Raw genomic sequence first — 25,131 nt, 5'->3', positions numbered from 1 at the left:
TGTTTTGTCTTTACAGTCTTTGAGGAAAGAACCTCAAGTAGGAGGAACAAGAGCAGCGAGAGGAGGTGCAGGGAATGAAGGAGGAGGGAAGAATGGAGGTAGAGCAGCATGACAATGATATGGATAATAATGATAATGATCACAGCATCTGGTGCCAAAAACAGATTCATAGAGTTATACCACATGGAAACAGGCCCTTTGGCCTAACGTGCCTATGCCGACCAAGATGCCTGTCTGTGCTAATCCCATTTTCCTGTGTTTGGACCAAATCCCTCTAAACCTTTCCTATCCATGTACCTATCCAAATGTCTTTTAAATGTTGCAACAGTACTTGCCTCTACCACCTCATCTGGTAGTGTTCCAAATACCCATCACTCCCTGTGTGTAAAACTTGCCCCTCAGAGCTCCTTGGGTTCATGGACCGTTCAGAAATCTGCTGGTGGAGGGGAAGAAGCTGTTCCTGAAATGTTGAGTGTGCGTCTTCAAGCTCCTGTACCTCCTCCCTGATGGTAGTAACGTGAAGAGGGCATGTCCCGGATGGTGAGGGTCCTTAATGATGGATGCCCTCCAGTCCTGGTAACATCCTTGTAAATCTTTTTTGTACCCTCTCGAGCTTAATCACATCCTCCCTTTGGCTTGGCAACCAGAACTGCACAGAATATTCCAAGTACAGTCTCACCAATGTTTTTACAACTGTAACATGACATCGCAACTCTTGTACACAATGCCATGGCCAATAGAGGCAAGCATGCCATACGCCTTCTTCACCATCCTGTGTTGCCACTGCCAGGGACTTATGTACTTGTTACCCTAGATATCTCCATTCAACAACACTCCCCAGGGCCCTGCCATTCACTGTGTATGTCCTGGCCTAGGTTAACTTCTCAAAAATCATCACTTCATACTTGTCTGAGTTAATTTCCATCAGCCATTCCTTTGCCCACTTTCCCAGTTCATCAATATCCTGTTGTAACCTTAGACTTCACTATATTACCAATTTTGGTTTTATCTGCAAATTTACTAATCATCTCACCTGGATTCTCATCCAAATCATTAAATCCAAATCAAGGGATCTAGCACCAATCCCTGTGGCACACCATTGGTTGCAGGCCTCCACTCTAAAGAACAACCTCCCACTCCAACCCTCTGCCTTCCACCATGAAGCCAATTGCACCTCATCAACTCAGAGGGATGCATATCATTGGGAGGGACAGCAGCCAGTAGCAGCCTGTTCATATTGCACAGAAAGCTGACTCCAAGGGTAGAAGTGAAGACCACCTGGCTAATCCACTATTCTTCAAGGCTTGTCAGCCGGGTCAATTTTGAGTCTGGAGGTTGAAACCCTAATTGTGTGGTCTGGGTGCCAGTAGATCAGTGCACTATTGTTTGTCTAGTTCCCAATGAATTGCTTAGTATGCAAACTCAGATACTGATGAACCCTATCCCTTACAAGGTAAGCAATTCACTTCCTCCAATTGCCTCTCAGACAACATGTGTACCTGTTTTCAACAGCTAGTTATCCCAAACTAATGGGCAGGGGCACTCATTTCAGGCTAACATACTCAAGGTCAAACTTTATTGCTGTTAGCAATGAGGAAGTAGTTTCAAAGAAAAGGTTTTGCCTTACTGCAGTGCAGCACCATGCAAAATAAATTGACTTATGCCATAGTTGTCATGCAATTCCGGCAATGAATGAGTATAACTTCTAATGTGAAGTTGCTTCCCATCTTAGGAGTTTTCTTCCTAACTTCTAAGGGAGAGTATCCTGAAAAGCTGAAGATTATGAGCAAGATTGCATGGTGTGATTAAACATCTACTCAATGGGGTCCATTCTCAAGAAGGCCTCATTTATGTGTGGGATTATATGGACATGAACAGTTAGATGCTATTAGATAAAAGTGATTGCTTGAGCAGGATAGTGTGACAATGCAGAGATCACATCTAATTGTGAACAAAGAAATGTGGTGCTTCTTCAGCTGTGACCTCATCAGCTCTTCCCTGTTGTGCATTTTGAAATGGTCCATTCGTTAAATGGCTTAGAATGAACCATACTTGGAACCCAAAGCGGGATTTCTCATCTCTGAATGAGCATGGACTTCAATTGCTTGAAGTTTAGCTCTTTAATGGATCCCCATGCCAATCTGATCAATACATTGTGAGATGCATTACTGTCAGTTGAAATAGCTACATTAGTAAATAGTCACCATTGATGTTGATCGGTAGGCCAGAGTTCAAGCACTTGACCACTGTGCAGATCCATAGAATAAAGATTCTCCAGGAAGAATGCATTGTCTGTGAAGGCCAGAGAACTTTAAGCATTGGATACACAGAGGTGATGTAGTGTGTCATTTAAGTACCTAGAGAAAGGATTAATCCACTGGTGTGTTATAAATAATGCATGTGGACCTGCAAAACAGCATGTAATGAAATGTTATGCATCATCTTGCTCTCTTGGCTGCCAACAGATGTTCTGTATTGATGGCAAAGTATGGAGAAGAACCTTTGGTTTGCATGGGACTATGATTACAGATGCTTCAGGTAAAGCATCTCTCCATGAGCAAATTCCTTATTGCCTGTCCATTATCTCCCTTCTTTGCTCAGCTGGAAAATGAAGCTCTTGAGACTGAGCAGGAATATACATGTAGGAGCCTTCATTGTCCTCTTTCTTCGCTGGAGTTTTCTGCATCTCCTTCCTGTAAGCTCCATACCTCCAGGCTCTTCTTTCTCAGGCACCATCGGGTATCTTCTGTTAACCAGAACACTGAAGCAGTTAAATGAAGCAGAACACTATAATAATGTTTCTGCATTTGCTGGATGTGTACAGCAATGCACCACCAGACTGTTGTCTCCATAACAATGTTCATACCTGTGCTGCTGTCTATATATTGATACTTAGCTGTAATGATTGGAATGCAAACAGATGTCAAATGTCGCAGAAGTAGTGAGCAGCACTGGCTGCTGAAAATGTCAGGTAGTGATAACTCATAAGAATAGAGGAATTAGGCAACCTGCCAGGAAATGTGACAGTACTGAGAGTTTCCCATTATTAAGCGATCCAATACCAGAGGACATGCATTTAAGGTTGAGAGGGGGTATGTTCAGAACAGATGTGAGGGGTACGTGTTTTACTGAGAGAGTGGTGGATGCCTGGAATGCGTTGCCTGAGAGGGTGGTGGAGGCAAATTCATTGGGGGCTTTCAAGAAGGGCTTGGATGGACACATAGAATATAGAGGGATATGGGCATTCTATAGGCAGGAGGGAATACCTATGTTGGCACAACATTGTGGGCCAAAGGGCCTGTTCTGTGCTGTACTGTTCTATGTTCTATGTTTTATCATAAAATCTTTCTCACAATTCTTGATAATGTGCACATTTAGGGAAGGGAAACCATTTATACGAATGAACAGAATTGGCTTGTTCAAGGGAATGCTTATGGGAAAACCTTCTTCTTAGACAGCCCCTCAGGTTGAGAATGATTTGATGAGGTGACTGAAGGGGCCAGTATAAGATCTGCAGACCCTGGCAAGGATGGAGTAGATGCTACTTGACTGGGTGGATTGGTGCTTTGTTTAGGCTTGTGCACTTTTTCCATTGTTGAATGTCCTCCACATGCTCCCATTATAGGGACAGACCAGGGATGGCCCTGACTTGGTGAGAATGTCACATGGATTTTAAGGAGACTTTGAGAGAATCCTTTGTGTGTTTTTGCTGTCCTCTTGATAATCTCTTCCTGTGGTGTCAGACATGGGGATGATGTGGACTGACCACAGGGGTGATTGAGTGTAATCAGAGCCTCAATTCTGGAGGTAATGGTGTGGGAGGGAACAGTGACCTTGGCAGGACAAGTAAACCAAGAGATTAGGAGATGTTTATGCTGTTAATGGAGCTTCCTCACAGTTTCAGCAATCAGGGTTGGATCTTGACTTTGGGTGCCGTCTGTGTGGAGTTTGCAGGTACCTCCTGTGACCTGGCAGGATTCCTCTCGCATCCCAAAGATGAGCTGGACGGTAGGTTCTTTGGCTATCGTAAACTGTCCCAGGTGCAGGTGGGTGGCAGAAGAGTTGGAGGGTAGAGGATTTAGTGGAGATTTGAGAGGAAAAAATTGGGATTAGTGCAGATTAAGTGGGGATTTGAGAGGAAAAAATGAGATTAATGCAGATTAAGTGGGGATTTGAGAGGAAAAAGATGGGATTAGTGCAGTGATGGGTGTTTGGTGGTTGTACGGCCATGGTGGGCTGAAGGGCCTGTTTCTATGCTGGATGACTCTATGAGATGACATTGGTAGCTCTAAGGAGTCCACTATAAATTGTCCATGTCTGCTCAGTAGGAAAAGTTTGGTGCTGGGTTTGATATTTCAGTCTTTTAAAGCTCTTTTCCTCAGTCTGACAAAGGTTGTGCTGGCACACCAGAGGCAAGTGAATTACATCATTGATGTTATGGCTTCTGAGATACGGAAATGATGCACATTTTCCAGGATCTTGCCATGGCTATTGATTGTCTGGGACAGGGCTCTGAACTGAAGGACCTTTGTTTTACAGATGTTGAGTATAAGGGCCATGCTCTTGTATGCTTTAGTGAAGGAATCAAAATGACAATGAGCTTGATCTCTGATTGTGCATACAACACAGGCATCATCTGCACACTGTAAATTGATGAGCAAGATTTGTGTGATCTTGATTCTGGAGAGGAAACAATGAATGTTGAGTAGTTTCCTGTTTGTCTTACACTCCAGCGGGAACCTTGTTAGAGGTGAGGTGCAATACTGTAGCGAGGAAGTTTGTGAAGAACATTGATGCCATATCATCATGTGGCAAATGTAGAATGGTAACTAATTTCTGAGGTTTGCTAAATTTGAGAAGGAATCTCCATAATCCCATCACTTGATGGAGACTACAGCTTTCGTGAGGTATTCTCCTATTCTCCACATTTTTGTTGGGTATGTCACATGGTGAAGTTCATGATTCCTCACTACCATCCAGATCATCCACAGCTCCAACACCAAGGGACCTGTCCTGATGAAAGCCAAGAATGGGATAGACCTTGTCAAAGACAGATAGGCACTTGCTGGAAGGTGCACTCTGAAAACCTTTTCAGCTTAGGTTTGGTTGACACAATGTCTTTGATTCTATTCCACAGCACACAATCCATTACAAACTTGGCTCTTCCCAAGCCCAGCAACTGGCTGAAAAGGCCAACAGAAAACTGAAGAAAAGCAAGTCACCTGAAGCAGGTGAAATCCCTGAAACACTAACACTTGGAGAAGCACTTCTGGTGTGAATTCTTGACATCTTCCTTGACTGGGAAGAGGAGAACCTGTCAGGTATTTCAGAGATGGTACAGCCATGAATATCAAGAAAAGGACACAGGTTTGATTACAGTCATCACAGAAGAGTCTCCCTGCTCGCTGCCAGAGGAAAGCCATAGCAAGGATTCTCCTTAATCACCTCCTCCCAATGGGCAAAGAGCTCCTCCCACAGCTGCAATGTGGATTCTATCCATCAAGAGGTACCAAAGGAGCATCAGTGCAGTTGACAGGGAAGGTTGGATATGTACATGAACGTGAAATGAACAGAAATATTTGGGATGAGTTTTAATGAAGTTATTTGAATGAGACTTACAGGGAACCTAAACTCCAATGTGATTCTGTTGGGCCTGTTTTTGTGCTATAAAGATTTTTCTAAAGCCTATCTTATCAACTGAAATAGGATGAAAAATACAAGTTCTAAGTTGACCAACTGTTTTGTTTGTGGTTAATGTTTTATATTGGAGTGAATTCCACAGTATGGTGAAGTCAAAAAATCATTTTCACAGAATTAACACTAGGTTCTGTTACTTATTAGTTATTGTTAAACTTAATAAATATTCTTGTTCGATCATCCTTATGGGTAGGAATGCCCACTCCTTAAGAGAAGGCTGCTGCTCACATAGGGTACACTTCATTGATCAATGCCTGGCTACTCTGCAAGAGAAAAAAATAAGACCTTGTACTCATATGTCATCTCCTCCTTGAGCATGCCAAAACATGACCAATGGACTATTTCTAGTCCAAACCATCAGCTAAATGACTTAAAATGGATAAGCAGATTTAAAAAACTCAGGAGACTAAGCAGCCCATGAAAGCAGAATCTTGCCGAGTAGATGGAGAATGGTGCTAATTCACAGGTAAGGTGTCATAAACAATATATGAGATAACCACTCAGATAATTGCTTCTAATGGTGGTTGTTTTGGGTGGAATGTTGATCAAGACAAGAATTCTTTGAATAATGCAATGGCATCATTCACATTAGCTTGAGGAATTGCAAAGTCTCTTATTTCATACCCGAAACAAATTGATTTAAAAAACACAACCTTCTGATTTCTAGGTGAATTTGAAGAATTCCTCAGCCAAACTGTAAAATAGTGATTACACACGGTAGCCAGGCATTGATTAATGACGTGTACTGTATGTGAGCAGCAGCCTTCTCTTAAGGAGTGGGCATTCCTACCCATAAGGATGATCAACCAACAATATTTATTTATTAAGTTTAACAATAACTAATAAGTAACAGAACCTAATGTTAATTCTCTGAAAATGATTTTTTGACTCCACTATTCACTCCAATATAAAACATTAACCACAAACAAAATGGTTGGTTAACTTAGAACTTGATAAGATAGACTTTCATAAACCAACTGATCTCATCTTTCCATCACATCTGAATCCCATTCAATATAGCACACATTTTAAATATTGTAAGCCCTGTCAAACTCCAGCGTTAATGGTCAAGTACTCTTTTCAAATTGCAAGTAGAATGAGTCCAGTTACTGATGATCTTTCAAGCAACTTACCACTCAACAGAAATTTAGACTAAACAAACACAGCACATAATAAAGATCCAAGACAAGAGGACTGTAAAATAACAATACAATTTTTAAATCCAAGGCTTACTACAAAAATGAAAAGGCCATGAGAACCAACAAACAATTCTCCTTCTGTTAGATCTCAAAACTTCTCTGGTGACCTCCTCATCAGAATCGTCCTTTCGAAGAAATGCATCTACTTTTACATATCAGTGTAAACTGTTCAATGACTTTCATTCCTGGGAATTGACATAACTTTTAGTCTTTGAATGAGAACAAATTGGAGTGCTATGTTTCCAAGTGCAAATTCTTCAAATTTAAAATGTGTAAACATATACATATATGTCCATCCATGTCTTTACTAATAATTATTGAGATTTTCCAAATTTGATTGTGTTTTCAATCATGTTAGCTACTATTTTAACCCAGTTTCTCTTGCATGTGAACTGATGATAATTTCTGCATACAAATTGCCACCTGGCAGCATTTGAAAGGCTCCATTCTTTCCCTCCATGACAGCGCACAGTATGTCTCACAAGTGACACCACAGCCACAATTTCAGTCAATTTTATCAACTCCAGTTAATCTTAGCCACAAAGACAGTTAACTACTGCATGTTTCAGTAACAGATCACATATATGCCCTTCCATTTGCTGTAGTCCATCCTCATTACCTGTGTCATATATAGCTCCTGGAACACACTAAGTGTTTGGTTAGAGTGCAAGGGTGCTGCCCGACATTGGAATTGAGAGCTATCATTAAATTCATGAATTTACTAAGCAACAAATGCAGGCCTATCTAGCTTGTCTGTTTGCTCAAGACAAATTCCTAAGTTGGACAGTGTTGTTTTTGGTGGCAGTGATATTTTGTTATTGATCCCTTTCTTTGCTCTCAGTTCTCGATCTGTGGATTGGCTGACCGATAAACCAATGTTAAATATCTTTATAAAAATAGAAAGTGCTGGAAATACTCTGCAGGTCACGCAGCATATGTTGAGGGAAAGCATGTGTTGTTGAACCAGCTAAAATATTTGCTGTTTCTTTCTCCACTGATGTTGTCTGACTTGTTGATTAATTCCACAATTTTCTCTTTTTATTTCAGATCTTCAACAGCTTTTTTGCTTTTGGGTTATAGTTGTGTTCCTGGCCTCTGTAGCAGAGACCAAAAACTGTTTTCTGGAATGACTGCACAGCTTGGGGTTTTGGAGCAGAAAAACATTGGCACTGGCTCTGCATGTGAATGCTATCATGAGTGCTATCAACGCATGATAAAGGGGATAACTTGATTTCAAGGTAACAGGTGGGAAATGAAGCAGGAATATCAACAGCAATATTTATACATTAAATATATTAATTGTATCAGAAGATTTTGACAAAGGTTATTAGCCTGAACTGTTTGATCCGTTTCTCTTGCTAAAATCGTTGCCTGATGCATTGAATATTTCTATCAGTTTAATTTTTTTAGGAGGATAAATTAAACTTTTATAAATCACTTATAGGTCTCAGTTGTAGTGCTATGTTTATGTCAAGACACACTAGGAAGCATGTCTAGTCCTTAGAAAGGATACAGATAAAATTTACTGGAACACCACCAGTTATTGTGATCTGAGTCATCATGTCGTAGGATACAGTCTGAAAGGGTGGTGGAAGCAGATCCAAAATGTTTCAAAAAGGGTATGGGTAGGGGGAAGTGATTAGTTGATAAAGCGTTCAAAGTACCACTGCAGGTAAGATGGGTTGAGTGGGTGCTTTCTGACTGTACAATTCATTTTTACATAATTTTACAAACATAAATCATAGGATGTGGACAACACCTGTGGCATATGATGTTGGTTAGCAAGACTCCAACTCCAACTCCATGTAACTTTCAGTTACAGAGATTTCCAGAAATGCTGTCACTTTGTAATTCGTGACCAGAAATACTCTCAGACTGTTCAGAGCTGTCACATCTTTGGACGTGTGTTGTCAATCTAAGACCATCTGAATCAGTTCCCCGCTTTGTGTAGGAGTAATTGAAACTTCCATTCAAGCAAGGGCAATGGATTATCTATTGTATATAGCTTCCTTAGTTTTGAAACAAGCTCAACTTTCATGTACAAGAAAGTTAACTAAACACAAATGAAGGTGCCCATCGAGCCCATTCAGCTCATTATCCTATTAAAGACAATGCTTCATGAAACAAATTCATTCACTGATTGGTCAGGCAGAGTCCTCCCACCCAGATGTACACATGGCTTTGTGGTGGGGGCACACATAGGACCAAGGATTTAAGACACCCGAATGATAGTACAAACACAGAAAAAAATAAATGTAGATTCAAATTTGCCTGGAATATGGGAAATGCTGTGCAGATGTTGTGTACAGTAAATGTTGTGAAAAGATTAGTAGTTGTTTCAACAAAAATATATGGGAAAATTCAGTCTGATCCAACATGTCTGTTCCACTCAGACATGCAGCTGCAAGCAAACCATTAACACATTCCCTCTATTCACAAAATCTCTAGGGAAAGATGACTAAGTACTAATTGAGTCCTTTACACCAATTCCTCTGAAGGACTACAAAATCATCTTACTTCTAAACTGGCCTTCCATGCAGAAATTAATACTAACGGCACTAACTGCTGAGGTGTGCCTCTTTGGCAGCTAATTGATACTTGATCTGAATAATCACAAACATAGATAAGTAAGTGTTATTTGATCAAAGTCAAATCTGCTGCAAAAAATGAAGCCCTGGCTTTCTATGGTCTTTTCAGGATGTCCTAAAGCCTTTACAATTAATGATATACATTTTGAAAATGAAGTCATTGTTGACCCCTTCTTTTGCAGTGCATGACCCTTCATATCCCCACTACAACCTCAGCTTTTCTTCCTGCAGCCTCTCATATCCCGACTTTATCAGTTTTCTTTTGTGCACCCGGCACAGATGCAGTGCACAATGGACAGACCTTACACTTATGTAGGTCCATCCACTGTCTTTCAGAACTGTACCACTCAGAACCATCTACTGTCTTGGGTTTCAGGTGCTGAGCCACAATGAAAGTGACTGCCCTGCAACCAATAACTTATTCCTACCAGTGAATAGCATGGCTATACTTCTTAGAGGAACTATAGGAGGAATGAGAGAACATTTTGTTGTTGGGACGACTGCCTTCTGATAATGGTGACATTTGCAACAAACTTCCTTTTCTGAGTTAGAAGTAATGTTGTTTGACAGTTCATGGTTTTCTTGCACTATTTTTTTATTTCCAAGAATTTTAAATTCCGAAAAATCTTTGGAGATTCATATAAAATTACCCAATGTACATAGGATGGAGGGTGCAGATTGCTCAGCAACAGGCATTTAAAAATATTCTAGTCCAAAAGCAAAATACTGCGGATGCTGGAAGCCTGAAATCAAAACAGAAAATTGTGGAAACACTCAGCAGATCAGGCAGCATCTGTGAAAGAGGAGCAGACTTAACATTTCAGATTGATGATATTTCAATGGAACTCTCATTAACAGTCTAACTTTTCTTATTTAACCAGAAAATGAGAGAAAATACATGCAGGAGCTTGCGTAGAACAATAGTGAGGAAAAGAATAAGATGTCAAAATATGGGTGATGCTTTTATTGGAACAGTGTCTTAAGTTTACTTTTCTCTTTCATGACACATTTATTGGTCTACTTATATTGCACATTATTAAGATGGGTTCACTCCCTGCACTTTGGGAATACAATACAGATCCCTTTGTTTTACAAATGATAAATCCCTGTGTATCGATGAAGTTCCTTTCCAGCTAGTAAGGCTGTCCCAAAGACAACAAGAGCAGCATAATTCCCTGTCCCATCATTTGAGCATAAGGCTCATACACTGCTAACTGACTTTCTGCAACACAATCCTGAAAAAAGTCTCAAAGCTATTCATAAAAGTAAAGCTGTAAATGGAAGCAGAGGATGGTGGTTGAAGGTTGTTTCTCGGAATGGAAGCCAGTGACTAGTGGTGTGCTGCAGGTGTTGGTGTTGGGACCCTTGTTATTTATTATCTATATAAATGATTTTGATGCAAATAGAACATAGAACAGTACAGCACAATACAGGCCCTTCGGCCCACAATGTTGTGCCGACCTTTAAACCTCGTCTAATACTATCTAACCCCTTCTTCCCACATATCCCTCGATTTTAAATTCCTCCATATGCTTATCTAGCAATCTCTTGAATTTGACCAATGTACCTGCCTCCACCACCGCCCCAGGCAGCGCATTCCATGCCCCAATCACTCTCTGGGTAAAAAACCTTCCGCTGATATCTCCCTTGAACTTCCCACTTTAAAGCCATGCCCTCTTGCACTGAGAAATACACAAGGCTTTATCAGTAAGTTTGTGGATGACACAAAATTAGGAGGTGTTGTTGATAGTGAAGAAGGTTATTGCAAATTACGGGGGATCTTCATCAGTTAGGGAAGTGGGCCGAGGAATGGCAAATGGATTTCAATACAGCTAAGTGTGAGGTGATGCATTTTGGAAAGTCAAACCAGTGTAGGACTTATACTATAAATGGTAGGGCACAAGGGAGTGTAATGGAACAGAGGGACCTAGGAGTACAAGTGTATAGTTCGTTGAAAGCAGCATCACAGGTAGAGAGGGTGGTGAAAAAGGCGTTTAGCACGCTGGCCTTCATCAGTCAGGGCGCTGACTATAGGAGTTGGGACATTATGTTGCAGTTATATAAGTCGTTGGTGAGGCCACACTTGGAGTACTGTGTACAGTTTTGGTCACCCTGTTACAGAAAAGATGTGGTTAAACTGGAAGGAGTGCAGAGAAGATTTACAAGGATGTTGTCAGGACTAGAGAGCTTGAGTTATAGGGAAAGGTGGGCCAGGCTAGGTCTTTATTTCTTGGAGCATTGGAGAATGAGGGGTGATCTTTTAGAAGTTTATAAAATCATGAGGGGCACAGATAAGGTGGATGGTAGCAGTCTTTTCCCCAGGGTATGGGAGTCCAAAACTAGGGGGCATAGATTTAGGGTGAGAGGGGAAAGGTTTAACAGGGACTTGAGGTGTAACCTTTTCACACAGAGGGTGGTGAGTATACGGAATGAGCTGCCAGAGGAAGTGATTGAAGCAGGTATAATAGTATCATTTAAGAAGCAGATGGATAGGTACAAGGAGGGGCAGGGCTTAGCGGGATATACGCCAAATGCAGGAAATTGGGTAAAGATGGGTGGGCACCATGGTCGGCATGGACTCATTGGGCCGAAGGGCCTGTATCTGGCTGTATTGCTCTATGACTCGATGATAGAAATTCAAAAGGAAAACAATATGCTTTGGATCTGCATTTGAAACAATGATCTATGTTTCCTTATGCTATGTATTCTCAGCATTTTTTGTTTTTGTTTACTTGCTGCATTGAACTATATCCAGTTCTCACATACCAGTTAGGGTTACTCTTGGAAATCCCTTTGCTATGGTTTAACTCTTTGCCATTGGGCCAAATTATCTAAAATAGCCTAAATTAACACATGATACAATATTTGGAAGCCTCCTTTAAAAATTGTAACAAGGATAATAGACCTACCCATGTAGCATTATACCTTTCAAAAAATGCCAGATTTCCACAGTGGCACAGTGCATGTTACATTCTGCAGGTAACCAGATCATTTCCATACCAGAATCCCAAACTATGTCTTGAAGTCAATAACAGTCACAATGCAATCACGATAGGAAATTGGATACAAAGTTAATAACTAATCAGAATGCCAAGTACATCAAGGACCACGCCAAGAGGAGGGAAGGAGGGGAACAAAGAGAATCATTGCTTTCAGGATTTTCTAATGCGCTTACACTGACTAAGATAGGCACGGAAGGTCTGTGTATTATTTTATACAACATGCCACTGTGTAATCAGGAAGAAACCAGTTATTTCATTCATAATCTGTAAAAATGGGATGAATGTTGTGCAAAACAACTTGCAATCAGACAGCTTATTTAATTTGGTGAAATATTCCATGGTATGAATATTATCAGATAAAATTTTACACAGAGCGAGAAGCTAGTTGACCAAAAGCTTGGCCAAAGAAGAGAGTTTTAAGCAGCAACTTGAGAGAAAAGAGAGGTAAATGTGTTTTGGATCTAATCCTTGGGATCTACTCAGCTCAAGGCATAATTGAGAAGGTAAGGGCAAGGGTCAGATGAAAATGGCAATTCACTAATTGCTAAAAGCTAACACAGAATCAAAGAGAGATGAAGCATGGAAACAGGCCCTTCAGCCACCAAGTGTGTGCCATCCATTGATTACCCATTTACACTACGCCTTTGTTAATCCCAATTTTTTTTCTCCCATGTTCTCATTAACTTCCCCTGGATTCTAATACTCATCTACACACTTGGGGCAATTTACAGTGGCCAATTAACCTACCAACCCTAAAACCTTTGGAAAGTGGGAGGAAACTGGAGCAGCCGGAGAAAAACCCATGCGGTCCCAGGGAGAATGTGCAAACTCCACACAGATATCACTCGAGGTCAGGATTGAACCTGGCTCTCTGGTGCTGCAAGGCGACGGGTCTACTAGCTGCATCACTCTGCCACCTGCAGTTTTGGCTTCCCTTGTAACAATATTGATAAAGCGCCATAATGTCTGAAAGCGATGCTAATAGATGAAAAATGTTCCAAATCTAATCCTGTCTTAACTAGGCACTTCAATTGGGCAGAATGCTCCTGGCACAGTAAGGTGGTGGAGCTGTGTGGTGGATGGGAACAGGATCCAGGGCCTAATTACAGTTCAGTCAGCCAGGCCAGTCAGTCAGTAAGGCAAGGACAAGGCTGCACTTGATTATTATTTCCTGTTAACAAATAGCCTAGTGATATTTCATAGCTAGGTTCACATTGAAAAAAATTAGTACTTTAGTGAGATATAGCAGTGTCAAGGAGGATTTTTTTTAATTGGAATTGTGCCTCAGATCCAGCCCAGACTAATAGAATGAAAGGTTTCCTTGTCTCTGGTTGCAAGGGCCCTTGAATGAAACAGCCCTGGGTTACTTTAATCAAATTTCAAGCAGTCTGGGCACCAAATAATGTCACCTAATTCAGCACCAATCTGGATTTCAACAAACCCACTCAGAATTTCACATGATTGCTGTGGGAGACTGAGAAATAGCATACGGATGCAATTGAGAAAACTCCTCTATGGTTGAGGTACATTGTTTTTTGAGAGCTTACTGTGTGCTTACAGTCATATTACACTTGACCTAAGAATGTTCGGTGCTGACAGGAGATACCCAAAATAGAAATGATCAATTCCCTACACTGAGCTTCACCTTGTTGAGCATAAACTTCATAAAAAATTGGCTGACAATCACCTTAAAAGAATCAAAAAGATGCTCCTTTAATTTATTTGAGAGTACACAATTTATTTTGAAAGATATTCTTGCAATTCCATTGTTAAATCAGATAATAACGAAAAAATGTGAAAGCTCACTTTATAATCGTTTAGGTTCAATTTCACCACGTTCTTCTGGTGATAAAAGAGGTTGTGAGTCTACAGCTACAACTGGTACCCTCAAATCATTAATTCAGTACTAGCACAATGAATAAAAATAGTGGTAAGGGATAATCACAATAATGCGCTCGAAAGAACATTTGCTGTCAAAAACCGTACTCCCGAATGAATAAAGTGTGCTCTGTAACCATGGTAACAGAATTAGTAACCTTTCTATTTGCCTTGATTACAGAATTAACCAATAGGAGCAATATTGTAGTGAGCACAGTGAAACGCCTACCACAGTTGGTGATGTGCACCGTTGATTTAAATTAACCATTTAGGTTTGTGACTTAACCAGGCTCTTACAGCTCAGTGACAGTTCATCTCATCCATTACATATTAACTCCTCTCATGATTGCATTGTTTTTCATTCAAATATGTAATTAAAGTTGTCTATGGAGTACATATCTCACCCTCTGCAACCAAAAGAGCAAACAAATCGACAGCTGCACTTTTGAATGCATGAGGCAAAAGAAGTAGTGTTCAATAAATTTCAACATCGGTAATGAGGTTCTTCCAGCAAACTGTCTAAGTGTTATTATCACAGTTATGAATAAATATCTTAGTTAAGATCTTGGCATAGAGCCTAATATCTAAACCTGCAAGTCCTCAATGCACCACAGCCACAGCAGCATAAAACAACAGTACATTTTATAACTACCTACAGAAATAATTTACTATATTTAGCAGAATTTTAATTATCCACTATTATGGGCAAGATGCTATTCCACATCTTCTGGAGCACAATGCGCATCAGGAGAATACCAAGGTTATTGATCAATTACCCAGTTTAAAAATTGGCTGTTCCTATTTATGTTAGCAGCTTTAGCTGGTCTGCCTACTGGCCCGACAACACAAGCCCTCCCAAATTGCAGCCTGATTAGGTATCAGCTGTGCTAAGTTATTAGCCTCTGAGTCAGAAAGCTATGGCTTCAAGTTCAACCCTGGAAACGTGCACTAAAATCTAGGGAGATAATCCAGTCAGCAATAATGAAATACAATACCATGAGAGGTGCTGTCTTTCAGATGAGATGTTAAATAGAGGAATGACGGTTCAAAGAATAACAGTTATCCCTGCTGTTGAACAACATTTATTCCTTAATAAACTGCATTAAAGAAAAGGAAGAGAAACGCAAACAGCTGAATTTGAGGGAGGTGCTCCGTAGTCTCTCATGATTGAGGGAGCAAAAGATTTCAGTGAGGTTGGAAAAGCTATGTTCAGTGGTTGCTGCTGCCCTTTGCATTTCTCTGAGAGTTGTTTTATGGTGAAAGCATGGCCAATGTGTCTGAACATACAGATCCTACACTGTGATATGGGGAGTAGCACGTCAGCCACTGGGAGGAGGTGGTTGAGGAGGACCCTGCAATGAATCTCCCTGTGTAGACAGTGGGAGACCCTCTGTAGTTACCGCAGAAAGAATTTATCTTCTTTCTTGAATCGGGTCATGATTATGATGTATCTGAAATCCTCTGGAATATTCCCCTCTTTCCAGATGTGGATGATTTTGATTGAAGCCAAAAGGTTAAAGTTCCTCTCTTTCAAGCTCAGAACCTCAGTAGGGATACCATCTGCTCCCAAGGTCTTCTAGCTTCTTTAGCTGGCATAGGGCCTTTTCAACTTCTTGTTGGTCAAGTGCAGCAGCAATCCTGGACAATAGGTTGCTGAGGGATGGAATCAAGGGCACTCATGTCAAGGCTAGAGTCAATTATGAGGATATCTTTGAAATCTTCCTTCCAACGTACAGACTGGCTTTATGTCTTTAGTAAGTTCTTATTTTACATGATGTACAATGGTGAGATCCTAACCAATAGGTTCACAACAGAGCAATCACAGCTCAGACCACCATCAAGCAAAGTATGTCATTGTCCTAACACTTTTTCTAATCTTTCTCGCACCTCACCTCCAACCTATTTCCTACTAGTGTGGAACTGATCTACAGGACTCATGGGAAATTGTTCAATCCATGTTGTTTACTTCAGAACCATTCCAACCTCAGTTGTTGAGCTCCACTACACAGACAATGTTTGAATTTGCACAAGCTCGGAGGCTACGCTTCAAGTCATTGTCTACCTGTTCAGTGAAGCATACGGGAGGATGGGCCTTACACTCAACATCCACAAAACAAAGGTCCTCCACTTGTTCTCACTGTACAGCACGCAATGATAAAGGTCCTTGGCAAGACTCTACATAACGTGGACTACTTCCCATATCTCAGGAGTTACCTCTCAGTGAGGATGGACACTGATGATGGGATTCACCAATAACTTCAGTATGCCAGCACAGCCTTTAGGCATCTGAGGAAAGGGGCATTTGATGGTCAAGGTTTGAAATCTGGCACAAAGCCCAGGGTCTACCAGGCATAAGTGATTCTTGCCCTTCTCTATGCTTCTGAGACTTGGACTACCTACAGCTGATACCTCCGGGGACTGAAGAGATACCACCGCTGCTGAAGCCACAGATTCACTGACAGGATAAATAAACCAAAGTCAGCATCCTTTCCCAGGCCCAACACAGAAGTCCTAATTACACTCAGTTGCTTTTGTTGGGCAGGTTAAGTGGCTGGCAGTTTGATATCAGACTCCTGAAACAGACACTTCATTTTGAGCTCTGTCCAGGGAAGAGATTGCCAGGCTCACAGAGGAAAAGCTTCAAGGGTGCTCTCAAAACCTCCTTAAAAAATTGCAACATCCTTGCTCCTGGGAATCCCTAGCGCGTGACTGCTCAAAGTGGAGAAGGGGCATTCAGGATGGCACTGAGAGCCTCAGGAACAAACTGAAGCCTAGTGTAAATAGCAGAAGGAATGCATCACCTCACACCGAACCCACCTGCTTGTCCCATCAAGCTGTGCCAGCACTACCTGTGGTGGAGTCTATGGATCCCATATTGGCCTCATCAACCATTTCAGGACTGCAGAACTAGAAAGGAAGCGAGTCATCTTCAATCCTGATGGATCTTCTTGGAAGATCAATTCTCTGACCCAACCAAACCTGATTCACCTGCTGATCGACTGGTTAACATTTCCCTGACTAGTCAGACCTGACACCACAGTAAATGTGAATGATCATAAATAATTCTATTAAACTGAATGCAGGTACTTATCTGTAGATATGAAACATCTGTCAGAACACTTTAATAATACAAAAGTACTTTGACAGTATTTTTTACAAAATCCAGTTAATAATGGCTGGTGAAAGTCCCCCCCACCCCCACCTTCCTCCTTTTCTCCACCTTTCTATTCTTCTGCACTAGTCCCCACTAATTCACCTGCTCCCAGCAATTCAAACAACAACCAGTTAGGCCGCGCTATGACCCAGCCAGCTGACATAAAAATTCACGGAATGACTGGGTGCTGGCAAACATTTAAGTTGCCAGGTGTGGGGGCTGGACTCCGTCACCAGGTTTCCATAGGTGTCCCAGTCTCCCTGCTGGGAGAATCACTACCTACTTAGTTTGCACTCAGCAGGAAACCAGCAGTGTTGGAAATCTTCTATGTTTCTTTCCAAGGCTTAGGCCTCACCTTTGTAGGTCAGGTGGCTAAGTTGGGAAAATTTTTAGGAATAAACTCTGCCCTGTATTTATCTCAAATGCAACAGTACTTTTACCTTTTAAATAAGGGAATCCTTTATACTGGGGAGGCCATTGGAATCCCTACTCCAGATAAATGAAGGTCTGCAGTCCCTATTATCTTTGGCAACCATCCGTGGTTTTGCAGACAAGAAGGCTCCAAAAGCAATGAGTGGTGGTTGCTATGCCACCTGTATCTAGCAAATCAGCAAGGACACCCAACACTTGGCAAACAAGAATGGAAATCTCCCTTGAACTGTACATACGTTTAAAAAATGCTGTGCTTAGTGTTTCTGTTCAATAGTTCATTCATTTTCCTTATGTTTCAATTCTACAAACTACCACTTTTAATATATTTTAACATAGCTGTAGTTTAAGTCATACATTCTTTCTATATTTTATATTTGTTATTCATTCTTAAAATGGAAAATAGATCACGAAGACTTCAGACCTTGTGATAGTTAATGGGGAGGTCTTGGGGATAGTCTGCATTACAACAGAGGAGATATTGGATGTCTTAAAGCATATGAAGGTAGATAAATCTCCAGGACTTGATCAGGTAATATTCAAGAACACTGTGGAAGCTAGAGAATAAATTGCAGGAGCCCTGGCTGAGATATAGCGATGGGTGAAGTGCTGGAAGACTGGAAGGTAGCTAATGTTGTGCCTTTACTTAAGAAGGACTACAAAGAAAAACCTGGGAACTATAGACCAGTAAGCTTAACATCTGTGATAGGCAAGTTACTAGAGGGGATTCTGAGGGATAAGATATACAAGCATTTGGAAAGACAGGGGTTAATTAGGAGTAGTCAGCATGGCTTTGTGTGTGAAATCGTGCCTCACGAATTTGATTGAGTTTTTTGAAGTAACCAAGAAGGTTGACAAGGGCAAGGTAGGAGACGTGGTCATTATGGACTTCAGTAATGCCATTGATAAGGTTTCACATGGTAGGCTGCTACGGAAAGTTAGATTGCATGGGATCCAGGGAGAGCTAGATAATTGGGTACAGAATTGGCTTGGTGGTAGGAAGGAGAGGGTGATGGTGGAAGGTTGTTTTTCAGACTGGAGGCCTGTGACTAGTGGTGTTGCCCAGGGGTCAGTGTAGGCCCGTTACTATTTGTCATCTATATCAATGATTTAGATGAGAATGTACAAGGTATGATTAGTAAGTTTGTAGATGAAATGAAAATAAGTGGTGTTATTGACAGTGAAGACAGTTATCAGCATTTACAGAGGGATCTTGATCAGCTGGGTAAGTGGGCCATGGAGTGGCAAATGGAGTTTAATTCAGATAAGTGCAAGGTATTGCATTTTGGGAAAACAAATGAGAGTAGGCCTTTCATAGTGAACGGTAGGGCCCTGGGGACTGTTGTAGACAGAAGGATCTAGGAGTACAAGTACCAGAAAGTGGTGTTGTATGTAGACAAGGTAGTGAACAAGGCTTCTGGCAAGCTGACCTTCATCAGTCAGAGCACTCAGTATGGAAGTTGGGATGTTAAGTTGCAGTTGTACAAGACGTTGGTGAGGCTGTGTTTGGAATATTATGTTCAGTTTTGGTCCCCCTTGCGATCTTTAAACCTGCCTGTAGTGATATTCAAGTCTTCCCAACCCAGCCATTTCCAACTCCCTATTTTGCCTATTTTCAAAATCTCCTGGTTGTTGCCTGGATTTCCTGTCAGCTTCTCAAGTTGGCCAGCTGTTAGCTGTGATCCTATGGTTAAAAAATTGTGTGATCCTATGGTTAAAAGTGGCAGGAATCCTATGTTCATGGCTTTTACAGGTATCCTGCTGCAAGCATGGTTTCTCTCCACCAACACTGCAACCTATGATTTTTGATACTACTTCCTTTCCCAAGAACATTTAAACATGTTAATTGCTCCTTGACTGAGTTTGCACTGACATTTCTTTTCACTTGGTGACCTTACTAATATTTACTCTTCAACCAAGAGTATCTGATCATTATCTCCTTGCTGTTTGTGGGAGATTGCTGTAAATAAGACTGGCTGTTATAGTTCATTCATTACATTTGTAAGTAAAGCTCAAAAATATTTCAACAGTGGAGATTGTTGGAGGTCACGAAATGGAAGTTTTGTTTAAACTTTGCCCATAATCTGATCTTGCCAACCTTACTGGAAGTAGTTAAGCCACATGAAGCAGCAAGACCAACTAAACAACCTAGCAAGCTTAGAGTGTATTATATACATTCAACCAGGTGAAACTCTGGTCAACAGCTGATTTTTAATCTTTCACCAACTCAGTCATGATTAAAGTATTAATTCAGCATCTGTTACAAACCTTTTCTCTGGATAAGATGCATTTTTAATTATACTATCAGGATCACACTGACATCCAGAATCTCACAATTGCAACAAAACTGAAAATATTTGCAAAATGTTTTACCAAGGTGGAGGACATCCAAGAAATCTTTGTTTAATGCCACATCCAGGAATTCTAGTTGCAGGATTAACCTCTGAACAAGAGATGTGCATTTTTCCAATACTTCGATTCAATAAATCAAGTTTGTCAGTGCCTTGCTTACAGCAAAATTCTCCATAAATTATTCAACTGCTGGAATAGTTTTCCACACAGAATGGAGTTATATTTCATTGACATTAATGAGGAATTGCTGTCAGCAATTTTTGGCCATAACAGCAGAATTTACCATAAATGAAATTATTTGTTTAGACAATTCACTGCTGTTGAATTGAGACAATCCAAATAGACGGGCATTTACAGTTAGTTGTGCAGTAAGGAATTGGCAGCTTCATACTTCAAACTGCTCAGAACCGGCTGGATTCCTGTAGATGTGCAACTCTGTAATCAATGGCTACCCTCCTCCCATTCCTTGAGTAGTCAATCTTCATGCCTGAGGGTACAGCTTAGAGCAACAGCATTTTGAACAAGAGGGATATATTTGTACTTATTGGTTGTGAAGTATTTTGAGAAGTCTGGAGGACGTAGAATGCATTATATAAATTCAAGTTTATTTTGACATAATTAAGTTTGTAATTTAAGTTTAAGTAATTCACCCAATTAGAGCAGGATAAAATATCGGCACAACATTGTGGGCCGAAGGGCCTCTACTGTGCTGTAGTGTTCTATGTTCTAAGTTCTATTTAGCAAGCATTTTATTGTCCAGTAAGGAATCCAGTCAGGATTGGGAACCCACACTGATGTAGCTTTTCCCAGCTGAGGCCAGCCATTAAACTAGTGTAAGATATGAATCTGGCAGGGAGTTCTGATCTCCATGGCCCGGTACAGTCTGGTGTTGTGTACATATATTTATTCACCTAGATTTGGGAAGTTAGGCAGTGCTGACCAGGGAATATTGAGTATGACTCGGTTTATATGATGCAATGTTTACAATATTTTATAGAAGATCACCATGAGGCATGGAATAAAAATAAGAAATCGTTTGTCTCTAGATCTTTAAAAAAGATTAATGATCAGTCACAGTCTTCCAACTGCTGTTTGATGCAGGTATTGAGGTGCAGATGCATTTGTGGATTGTTTGGAAGGCTTAATTCCCCAATGTCATAAGCACAAACCCAAACAGGAGTAAAAGGATTTTCAAAATTAACCATATTTTTTGGCAAGTCCAGAAATAAATCAGAGACAGGTCATTGACTTGGGTTTGTTTTTTTTTCTAAGTTGCTGCAAACTTGAATAACTGATATATCCACATGAAATGATGCAGAATTTAAGTGGAATAAAATAGTCTTCTATACCAAACAAAGAAAACTTTTGCTTATGCAAGGTGTATTTAAGGATTTTTGATAAGAAAACTTGAAAAGCTGGACAGGATTTTGACACTTTGCCCAGGAAGTGCAAAAGGAGAAAATGATTGTGGCCTTCAGGAAGGGGAAGTCAGGTGAACACAAACCAGTCCCCACTGAAGGGTCTGTGGTGGAAAGAGTGAGCAGCTTCGAGTTCCTGTGTGTCAATATCTCGGAGGACCTATCCTGAGCCCAGCGTATAGATGTAACCTTGAAGGCAGCATGCAGCAACTCTACTTCCCTAGAAGTTTAAGGAGATTCAGCATGTCATAGAAGACTCTGACAAACTTCTACAGATGTACAGTGGAAAGCATTCTGACTGTTTGCATCATGGCCTGGTATGGAAGCTCCAATGCACAGGAACTCAACAAGCTACAGAGAATACTGGACTCAGCTGGTTCCATCACGGGTACAGCTCTCTCCATCATTGAGCACAACTACAAGAGGCAATGTCTCAGGAAGGCAACATCCATCCTCAGGGACCCCCACCATCCAGGCCATGCCCTCTTCTCAATGCTGCTATCAGGCAGGAGGTACAGGAGCCTGAAGACCCACGCCTCAAGGTTCAACAACAGTTTCTTCCCAACTGCCATCAGATTCTTGAACCAACCTCAAAAACCCTAACACTACCTCGGACTATATTTCTTTTTCTCTTTCTCAACTTGCGCTAGAGTTGTTATGTTTATTCTGTTGTGTAAGTTATCTATAATTTATGTTAACTTACGTTTGCCATGTTTGTGGTGTTCTGTGCTACTGGTGCAAAAAGCTAATTTTCATGGCATTTACACCCTTTGTATGCATGCCTAATAAACCTGCACTTGAATCAGAGAGTCCTACTGGTCATTGGTTGAAGAACCAGGGCTATTTGTCTACAGTTGGAGTGAGACATCATAGTAGTAGTAGTAATAAACATATCCTGCAGATTTTCAAGACTGCCTGTGGGAAAGGAAGCCCATATTTCCATGACCAACAATCCTCTAGAATCAGCAATTTCACAGTTCCACACTAGCTCCATATCACTTGAACCATCACTAGTACTGAACTGGTGCTATGGTACATAAGTACCATGGGCATCCTAAAATGCAAGATTAAATAACCTTCCTTTGTCTAATATTCCTTATATAAAATTTATGTTTCAGAGATGAAAATATTTTGGCTGTATGTCAACAATTGTGCGGGGTCAAAATCTTGGGTTTGGGTGAAATGAGGATGAAATGGAGGAAGCTGAACAACAGGGAGGGAACAGACTTTTTGGCAATGGCCAGACACAATGACTTTGGCTTTTCAATTACTTAAGTGGAGAAATTGTCGTTCATCTTGTACTGGAGGACAGAGAAACAAGCCAAAAATATGGATAGCAGAGAGTCAAGAAAGGTGGGCTTGATGTAGAACAGGAGATTGTCAGACTGTATATGGTGCCTGGCATGATATCTTTGGAAGGGGCAGCGAGTAGGTGAAAGGAAATGTTGCAGGAAAGGACTTGCAAAGGCAATGGGAAGAGACTGGGAACTAAACCCATTGCAGGGGGAGGCAGAGTGACACAGCTCTGTGTTGCTGCCTCACAGCTCCAAGGACCTAGGTTCAATCCTGACCTCCGGTGCTGTCATGTTCTCCCTGTTATCACATGGGCTTCCTCCAGGTACTCCGTTTTCCTCCCACATCCCAAAGGCATGTGGGTTGGTAAGTTAATTGGCCACTGTAAAAATTTCCCCCAATGTGTGAGTAGTACAATCTGGGGGAAGTTGAAGTGGGGAGAATAAAGTAGGATTAGTGTAAATGGGTCCTTGATGGTCAGCACGGACTCGGTGGGCCGAAGGGCCTGTTTCTGTGCTGTATGAATCTATGAGTTCTATCTATGAATATAGCAAGTTTCGAAAGAGTGCTTAAGAGTGATTTCTTAAATACTTCCCATCAACTCCATTGGCCAACCCCAAAAGCTTTTCATCACAAACTGAAAAGTGCAGGTGATTAGAATTTCAAAAAATGGTAACTCAAGAAACAGGACGTCTTCCATAAAGCACCTCAAAATGGAGTTAATTTTGCCCAGGATAATAAGGAGGATGGGGCATAGGGGTGGGGTTTGCATCACAACTGATTCAGAGCCAAAGGAAATCCCTTACATGTTATTAGACAATACAAACTGTAGGTCAAGTCTTTTGTCATCCACTGAATAGAAACAAAAGTGGCCACAGAAAGTTGATTATTTTTCCACAATCAAGAACTCTAGGTAAAAGCTCATTTTGTAACTGCAGCTAAGCAACTCAGATGAAAAAAAGGTAAAGAAGATCCATATAAAATGTTTTAACGACATTTGGGCTCACTCCCAATATTTCTTCCTTGAGGGAAGAAAAGGAAGAAATGTTGGGAAGTAAGGAGAATGAGGATGGAGCTTGAGGATAGAGAATTAAAATTAATTTTTGATTCTTGCTTTACATTCCCTAAATTGGGCTAAGTGATGTTGGATCTGACCTGATCTGGGACCCAGAATTGTGGTATCTGGCCACCAGAAGTTACCTTTTATGAATATGGAGGGCTATATGAGTTGGCCATCTGCACCTGAGAGGTACCTCAGGAGATGGAGCAGGTTCTGAGGCAAGTTGGCTTCCAGCAAAATTTCCTGAGGCCCTGCTTCCAGAATGCCATGATAGTCTTTGACATTTTGACACCACTGAAAGGGTTTTAATTGTTTTTAGATATCACTGATGGAGACATTTAAAGACTACTCAAACATGTAAATAATGAAGAAAATGATTTGGAAACTATAAGTAAAAAGTAATGAAAAATGCTTTACAATGCCAACAAGTAATTAAGAATATAAAACAAATTAGGGTAAAATAACTCAAAACACTACCATTTCTACCTTTATCACCTTGCTCTGCTGCTGGACTTCATGGTGACTCCTGTGTCTGGTACAACATATGCACAAGTCCAAGGTGAGCTGATCTACAAATGGCTGACTGCTGGTGGTTCAACAGGGAGCCACCAGCAGTCCGTGAGCTCAGCTCAATCCTTTAGTTTCAGGAGGAAAACATTGCAGATGCTGGAGATCTGAAACAAAAACAGAAAGTACCAGAAGCACTCAGCAGGTCAAGGAACTTTTGTGGAGAGAGAAACAGAGTTAGCTTTTCAGATCAATGACCCTTTGTCAGACCTGAAGTGTTGTCTCTGTTTCTTTCTACATGGACACTACCTGACCTGCTGAGTGCTTCCGGCATTTCCTGTTTGGTTTCAGCCTACTAGTTCTCAGATAGGATGTCACTGGAAAGGCCAGCACTATTGCTCACCCCCATATGTCTTGCTTAGCATAGCGAAGTGATTTCTAGGCCTTCAGGGGAAGGTTCTTTAAGGATTCTTTCCCTGAAGGCCATAAATAAATCAGTTGTGTTTTAAAACATAGAAGAGCTTGATGATCATTAATAAGTGTTTTCGTATTCA

At 41.0% G+C, this 25,131-nt stretch overlaps 1 protein-coding gene across 1 annotated transcript in view; it reads right to left on the bottom strand.

Moving 5' to 3' along the window:
• Positions 1-25,131, bottom strand: part of myo1d (myosin 1D) — a 427,465-nt gene that overhangs the window by 37,576 nt on the left and 364,758 nt on the right. The gene's annotated exons all lie outside the window — the stretch shown is intronic.

This window comes from Pristis pectinata, chromosome 25, assembly GCF_009764475.1.
Source record: "Pristis pectinata isolate sPriPec2 chromosome 25, sPriPec2.1.pri, whole genome shotgun sequence".
Lineage (NCBI taxonomy): Eukaryota > Metazoa > Chordata > Chondrichthyes > Rhinopristiformes > Pristidae > Pristis > Pristis pectinata.
The sequence above is the reverse complement of the archived record's forward strand: the minus strand, read 5'-3'. Positions and strand labels throughout refer to the sequence as shown.